The sequence below is a fragment of the Galeopterus variegatus genome, unplaced genomic scaffold, assembly GCF_000696425.1.
Source record: "Galeopterus variegatus unplaced genomic scaffold, G_variegatus-3.0.2 Scaffold81, whole genome shotgun sequence".
Lineage (NCBI taxonomy): Eukaryota > Metazoa > Chordata > Mammalia > Dermoptera > Cynocephalidae > Galeopterus > Galeopterus variegatus.
In genome coordinates, this window is record NW_007726192.1 from 883,756 (window position 1) to 892,196 (window position 8,441).

General features: G+C 43.7%; 1 pseudogene; it reads left to right on the forward strand.

Moving 5' to 3' along the window:
• The window catches only part of LOC103596196, a 105,274-nt pseudogene extending 97,414 nt beyond the window's left edge, over positions 1 to 7,860 (forward strand).
• Positions 7,861 to 8,441: the final 581 nt, after the last annotated feature.

Sequence of the window (8,441 nt, forward strand, 5' to 3'; positions counted from 1 at the left end):
TTGCAGGTAGCCCGGGGTGAACAACAGCCCATTCTGAGAACAGATACGGGTTACTTCCTCTGTAAATATCACAAGGGAAGCTTAGCAAAAGATAACAGTAGAGTTTTATCTAAAGATCACATCTTTTCTCACTTTACTTTTAGGTATCCCCTGTGGCTTTCCTCTGTGAAGTGATTTTGTTCTAATTTGAGTTTGTAAATGTGTTTCCTTCTACTCATGAGGTTTTCTCTTTGATGATAAAGTTGGTTTACACGAACAGTCCATCTTCAGGCAAAGAACATCAGGAAAGAGAAGCCAGCCCTGCTTCACTAGTGGGCATGCCCTGTGAACTCTGCTTTTCCAAACACGTGCATTCTTAGATTTGGGCCCCACACACTCTTCCTCAGCAGGGGAGCCTAAGGCAGCAATTATTTACTGGGCTTAAGTCTGTTTGGCTTTCAACAATTCCTCCTAATGAAAAACCAGGTGAGCACATATTAAAGAAATCTGTGGTTCATCCAGGCACCTCCTTTTAGCAAAATGAGTTTGTTTCCTCACCTGGTAAGTTGTCCATCAAGGACAAACATCAAACTTCTTTGCTTCCTGCCCTTCCTTTAAATTCTATGAGCAGATCATGTAATGAAAGAACAACTGAGAAGTGGCCATGGGGCAAACTGAAGGATAGAGAATAGCTCCCCACCCACCATCACCCCAATTTTTCATCCAATATCAAGGATCTGTTCAATCTAACCTCATTCCGTCAACGCAGGTTGGCCTTACCATTTATCAGCTGTGAGACCTTGGGCAAGTTACTTACCTTTTCAGTGCCTAAGTTTCCCCGTGTGTATAAAAAAGGGGCGAGTGTTTACTATTAGTACCTACTGCATAGGGAGTAGTGAGAAGTAAATGACTTAAGGAATTAGGACGATGCTTGGTACTTTGAAAGCACGTGGTAAGTGGTAGCTATCATTTGCTATTAACACAAAACATCCACTCCAGTGAGGCCACTCGCACTGTCCCCATGCACAATCACTCCCAACTTTTATCTTACAGTTCTTATTACACAGAATGCTCTTCTTTCTCCTCTACAACTAGGATGGCCATACATAGCAGCACTATCCAATATGCAGCATGAGCTTTATGTGAAAGTTCACGTTTTCTAATAGTGGCATTAAAAAGGTAATAAGAAACAAGTAAAATTAATTTTAATAATACATTTTAACCTTCTGTACCCAAAATACTACCATTTCAACATATAACCAATATAAAAATTATTAATGAGATGTTTTACATTTTTTTCTTTAAAATCCAGTGCACATTTTACACTTACAGCAACATCTGAATTCAGACTAGCCACATTTTGGGTGCTGACTAGGCAGATGGGCTAGTGGTACCACACTGGTGCTTGCAGATATAGCGGGAACAGGCAGCAAAGGCTACTAGCTCTGTGAGTGGGTAAGTCTCCTAAATAATGGCTTGCACATGCTGAGTGTTTACAGTGTAATGCTGGATACTGCTAAGAATATAACTCACTTAATCTTTATGACAGTACTCTTAAGTAGGTACTTTGTTATTCCCATTTTACAGATGGGAAAACTGAGACTTAAAGAAGTTGAATAGCAGCTAGTCAGTAGAAGACCCAAGACTTGAACTTGATGCTGTCCAGCTCCGGGGCTCGTACTCTTAGCTTCTGTATGTTGTTTCCCAGATGGGAGCTCTAAGCAAAGGTCTGCCTACTACATAGGGTCCTCAGAAAGACATGCGAAAATTCAACAAGTTGGCACAGTTGTACAATTTAAGAGTAAGACTGTCCACGAACAGATTCATCTTGGGTTTTCCCATGGCAATTCATGCAATTAGTCACCCTATAAAACTTATATTTGTTTATTTTGCAAACAGATTGTGAATAGATGGAATCTGTACTCTCCTGACCTCTGGGGATGGGACTGCCAAAGAGAGGCTTGTTTACGAAACATCTGGAAGGCAGAGTCCTTGAAAATGAACTATGTGAGGATCTTTCCATTATAGTCAAGGCTGTGCGAGGAAAATCAAGTGGTCTTTAAACAGTGCTTAAAACTGACCCTAAAAATGATCTACTTGCTTTTATTGGCGGGGACTTACAAATGATGATTTAAAATGAGGATCACTTTCAGATAGGAAATGTTAACTCATTTTTATGAGTATTGCTTCCAGAGTTCAAATGATGTTAGTTTACACAGCTTCCCTTCCTTCCAGTATTTCTGAAACTACTTCTTTTTTTTTTTTAATCAATAAAGGCCAGATTTTGACAAGAGTTGGACCTTAATCCAAGAGCGGATCCAGATGGACTCCATGGTTATTAAGGGCCTTGAACCAGATACCAACTACCAGTTTGCAGTGAGGGCCGTGAATCTCTACGGCCCCAGTCCCCGCAGCTGGCCCAGCGACGCCATCCGAACGCTCCGTGAGTACCTCTGTGGCCTTTCTGCAGGACAGATGCAGCAGCATTGCTGGCCTTGCTTCATGAGGACTCTCTTTGCTGGGGTTTCTTGGTACCCTGCAGAAACACCTCCTGGAATGGGGCTATCCTCAGGCTTTCCTCCTGCTTTTTTCCCAGCCCTTTGTAAGTTAGAGGGACACAGGCTGTTTCTATGTCCAGGAGGCCAGCAGAAGATTTATTTTGCATCATCCTTGGGGAGTTTATGGTCAGTGTTCTTTCACTATCACAGACCAGGTAGCAAAGTGATGTGCAGCCTCCCTGTCCCCCTCCCCCTCCTTTTCATCTTTTCAAAAAACGAGTTCATCTCAGAACCACAGGAGAAAAAATTAAGGCTCCCAGACTCATCAGGGTTACTGTTCACCTGCAAATCAAGTATATTTAAGTAACATCAACCCCTCTGAATGATGGTCAGGAAGTATCAAAGAAGTCATTGGAGAGCTGACATATAGCTGGGGGTCCAGCTGGTGATACATGTTCTCATCGTGCCTCTGCAGGGCAGGGGAAGTGTTGGCTGTTGTTTATCAAATTACCTGGGGATTTTGTTAAAAGTCAGATTCTGATTTTGGTCTGCGGTTTAACAAGCTCCCACATGATGTCAACATCCATACTTCAATTAGCAAGAACTTAGACCACCTTGCCAAGCCCAGCTTAGAAATCTCTGTATTTTGTGTGTGTGTGTGTGTGTGTGTGTGTGTGTACATTTTCATAAACTCCAAACCCTGTGTAGTGGGGAGATCTCAGAACTGAAATGTTGTCTCTTTTTTGTTTGAAGATTCAAATCCTTTCAATTTTGCTAATAAATTCCTCTAGAAGAGCCCTGCTGCTACTCCAGGGCCTCTTTACCCAGGAAAGGAGCCCTCAGACAGAAGCCTAGCACTGGCAGCTGGCTTTGCATTGGCCAACACAAAGCCCTATTTTTATTGGTTAGTGGATCTGAATAAGATCTTCCCCTCTCCTCACAAAACACCCACACAGCCAACTTCAAGGCCACTGCTGTTTCCAAAGGTAGAGATTCACCAGGTTCCCCAAGTCCTAAGAATTTTGGCTTTTTGAAAACAACTCTTACCCTATCCTTGAATGTTAGGGCTCCCTCCTTCTAATTGGGTTGTTGGGGTATATGGTGAGGCCACACCTCCAAAACACATGTGCACACACATGCAACCTACAACTTTGACCACCCAGCAATTGTTTCACTCTTCTTTAGAATTTAGAAGCTATGACTTGCCAGGCACATGCCAAGGGATGAAGCTTCTTCTTTCTAGAAGAAACGTTAACAATCCTATTTCAAAGGCAGGCATCCTTTGATTCTTGCTGGATGAAATCTGTCCTATAATCTTTGGCTAAACTCTGTGATGTATAGCCAAAAATCTGAGTAACAAGCTGGGGGCTAGCTGTGCTTTGAACACTTGGTTTGTCTTTTCGGTTGACAACCGAGCAGCACTCTGTTGGGTGCCTATCCCCTTCCCCTGCGTTGAACTCCTCTGCTCCCAGCTTGCGAGCTGCTCCATGCTCACCTCTTTCCATTTATCCCTTAGTATCCTCTTCTCCAAGGAGTCACGAAAGTAGAAGAAAGATGAGATGTAACAACTCATGTGGACCGTGGGTGTGGGTGTGGAGACTGGAGTTGGGGAAGGACCAGTGGGTTGGGCATCTCTTGTACTTTTCTTTTTTAACTGAAACACTCATTTGGTCTTGGAGTTTCTGATCGTTATACCCCCATTGCTAGATCCCAGTTTTCTGGATTAAGGGGATAAGGTATGTGAAAGTGCTTTACAGGTAACGTTTTATTATAACTGGTCTCTTATGTGAAGTAAAATTTTTTAATTTCAAAGTAATTGTGTACAGGGGAGGTGGACAAAGCCATGCTAATTCAGTGAAAACTCTCAGTTATGACATATTCTTAAATAAATATAATTTTACTGCTTTTAGATTTATATGGATACTCAGAGTAACAGAAATAGAATTTATTAGATGACCTTTTTCATGAATACATAAGAATGTGCTAATTAGTATTCCATTTGCAGTTTTTCTCTTGATCACTTCTAATGTTTTAGAAAACCCTTTATTCTGGCACATGTTTATATTTCTTATTTTGGTATTGGTTTAGACTATTATTTTGCTTCCAAAACATATTTTTTTTTTCTTTTTCTTTCATTTTTGGCAGCTGACCAGTACACAGATCTGAACCCTTGGTGTTATAACGCTGTGTTCTAACCAAGTGAGCTAACTGGCCAGCCCTATGTAGCTTTTCCATACATAAAATTACCTAATTACCAAATAGCACTATCTTAATTATAATAAATTTCAAATATCAGAACTGCCATGGGAAATGGGAAATGCTACCATGAGCCAGGAATTATGTGGAGCACTTTCCCTATGAAATCCATTTAATCCTCACAAAACTCTTCAAAAGGTTACCAAGATTGGTAATTGTAGAGGCAGGATTTGACCTTGGGTTTGGCTCACTGCAAAACTACTTCCCTCGGTGAGATTGAAATTAAGAAGGTCTTTTCATCTTCTGATGCAAAGTACAGGTTGAGTATCCTTTATCCAAAATGCTTGGGACCAGAAGTGTTTCAGTTTTCAGATTTTGGGATATTTGTAGAATGCATATCGATTGAGCATCCCTAATCCAAAAATTCAAAATCTGAAATGCTCCAGTGAGCATTTCCTTTGAGCGTAATGTTGGCACTCAGAAAAGTTTGGATTTTGGAGCATTTAGGATTTTGGATTTTCAGATTAGAGATGCTCACCCTATAGCATGAGAATGGTTAAGGTTGAAAGTTAGATAAAGGACAGGGGACAGTCTGTGTACGATATATGGACTAAGGAGGCTTTTACAGGACAGAATAAAACCTCTAAGAGTTTTTTTTTTTTTTTTTTTTTTTTTTTTGCTTTTAAAACTAGTGGGGTCTGTTGTACATACAGAAGTGTGAGTAAAACGTGTATGTGGGCTGAAAGTCAACTCATACCCATTGGTATAGCCCGGGTGGTTTACGGCCAGCAGTGCATTAGATTGGTTGCACCCAAGCCAAGCCAGCTAAATATTTTGAACAGCATGCTGAAAGAATTTGTGAGGCCAGTACAGTGTTTTTCCATATTTGGGCTTTCCCCGTTCTCACTCCTCCCACTCCCCCCACCCACGTGTGTGTGCGCCTGATTTGATGCCCACTTTGCTGCCTGAATAGCCAGCTTCAGAACAGAATGTTCAAGGAGACCCCCAGGCCCAGAGTGCTGAGTGGGAACCCCTAGATCCCACCTGGTCTGACAGTGCCACCATTCCCCTGGGCTCTTCTGTAGTCTTAGGCCTAAACCCACTGTCTTTTGTAAGGAAAGAAAACACTTCGGCGCTACTAACCCCTGGGCCTATTGATGCCAGATCCTGTCAGCGACTTAATTGCTTAATGGGGTAACTGGAAGATCTTGGTCCTGTTGTGCAGTTAGTTAATGAGAGCCAGGTCCCGGGGTGTTCGTTAACTGTCGCGCAGCCGAAATGAGAGAGAAAGATGGTTTTGGTGGTTTCACCAAGGTTGAGAGGTGTGTGCAGTGTCCACATCTTATCTCAGCTCCACAAAGTTACAAGTAGAATGGGAAGAAGGAAGTCAAGACGCTAGTGTCCAGGTTCTCTAAGGAGAAATAACATCATTTTGTGACTTTGAATAATATCAGTGCTACTCGGTATTTACTGTCATCCTCTGATGGAAGACTTTCCACACAAATCAGGGCCTGTTTTGTTTTTCTGAGGAAATAAAAAAATGACCAAAGTCATGATCTCTCACTCCTTACCCCCAACCTGCTGTATTTTTTTCCTACAATAAATAAACAGCAGCAACACTATGATTTGCCTTTGATCTTGTAAACCAGCCAGTTGGTGTGCAGAATCAGGGGCTTTGTGGGACAACATTCACCCCATCTGGTGCTCACTCACTGAACTCCAAGCTTAATCAAGAAGGTTGGAGGCAAGTAATAAAGGACATGAGCAGTAAATGATAGAAATGGCAGGAGTAAAAAAGTGATATGCCTTCTTTCTTTTTCCCAAAGACAAAGGAAATTCAATTAAAAATAACTTACATGTGAAAAAGTCCAGAGCCAGCATCCTGGGAGCAGGTAGCTGCTGGGCTCCAGGGACACCGGGCATCCACCTTGAAGCACGTATCACAGGATGTTGACATGATCCCCTGATGATCAGGAACAACACTGACATGAACTTTATTTTTGCAAGATTCCTGCTGTCCACGTGCAACCATTTTTCTAGGGAGTCAACCTAGAAGTGGTTTTGCTGAGTAGTGAGCAGCCAGCCTGCCTTCCTGGCTCTGCCATAGAGGAGCTGCACTCAGATCTCAGCATCGAAACTCCTCCCCCTGTCCCCCACCTTCCCCCCTTCCGCAAAGTCAGGAGACATCTTCAGACTTAGGGAAATTACTTCCTGAAAACGATGTTCTGTGCACCTCGCTGTCCCCACCAGTGGGTGATCTGCTACTGTCTCCAGAAGAAGTTGCAAACTGGTTTAATGAAGATCCAGATGGAGCTCTCAGAATGTCAGCTGCCCCCACACCAGCTGCTGCCCCCACACCAGCGACCCCTGCCACTTCTTCGCCCATATCATACTCTGTCTATTCCCAGAAGACTTACCATGGTAACTATGGTTGTCATCTGGACTTCTTGCATTCAGGGACAGCCAAGTCTGTCACTTGCACATACTCCCCTGCCCTCAAACAGATGGCTTGGCACCTGGAAAAGACCTGTCTTGTGCAGCTCTGGGTCAACTCCACACCACCACTGGGCCCCATGTCCACACCATGGCCATCTACAAGAAGTCATAGCATGTGACACAAGTTGTGAGGTGCTGCCCACACCACGAGCACTGTTCTGATCGCTGTGGTCTGGCCCCTCCTTGGCATCTCATTGAGTGGAAGGAAATTTGTGTGTGGAGTGTTTGGTTGACAGAAACTCTTCAACACAGTGTAGTGTGGTGGTGCCCTGTGAGCTGCCTGAGGTCGGCTCTGACTGTACCGCCATCCACTACAACTGCACATGTAATGGCTCCTGCGCAGCAGTGTGAACCGGTGGCCCATCGTCACCATTACCAAACTGGAAGACTCCAGTGGTGACCTGCTGGGATGGTGCAGCTGTTAGGTGCACATTTGAGCCTGTCCCAGGAGAGACCGGTGCACAGAGGAAGACAATTTCTGCAAGAAAGGGGAGCCTTGCCCCGAGCTGCCACCAACACCATTTCCTCTCCTTAGCCAAAGAAGAAACCAGTGGGTAGAGAATATTTCACCCTTCAGATCCATGGGTGTGAACACTTCCAGGTGTTCCCAGAGCTATACGAGGCTTTGGAACTCAGTGATGCCCAGGCTGGGAAGGAGCCTCAGGGGGCCTGGGGGAGTACAATTTGCTGATAAGGGGGATGACCAAAGGAGAGACATTTTCTAACCCTCTTTCAAACCAAGCCCTCATTTTACTCCTGTGTTCTCTCTTGGTCATTAGAATGAGCCATGACATTACTATACTACCTTCCCCCCTGGTTCTATTAAGTCTAATTGTGTGGTCTCAGATCTTCAGGGATGGCAAAGGGAAATACAAGAGAGGTTTTGGTTTTAGCCATACTCTTATCCCTATAATTCATTTTCTTCTACAGTTTCAGAAACTTCCTCTTCCACTGAGCTGAGACAAACCCATCCTGGCTCAAATCAGTTAAATTTCCACCATAAATCTGATTCCGTGATGTTCCCACGTGCCCTCCCATCCCACCCACTTATCTCCTCTGTACCTTCCTGCGGCTCAGGCACTGCTCTGTCCAGCTGGTGTTGGTTGTGCATCTGTTTATATCCTTTGTCACGCAACTGTCCATGTGTGAATCTGGCTTCTGCCCAGTTTTCCTCTGAGATTTGGGCCCTTGTTTTTAATTGCTCTCCCCAGAGACCAGCTCTGGTATGCTAGGGTCATGTTGTCACATATGTAGCCACAGAATAGACTTCCT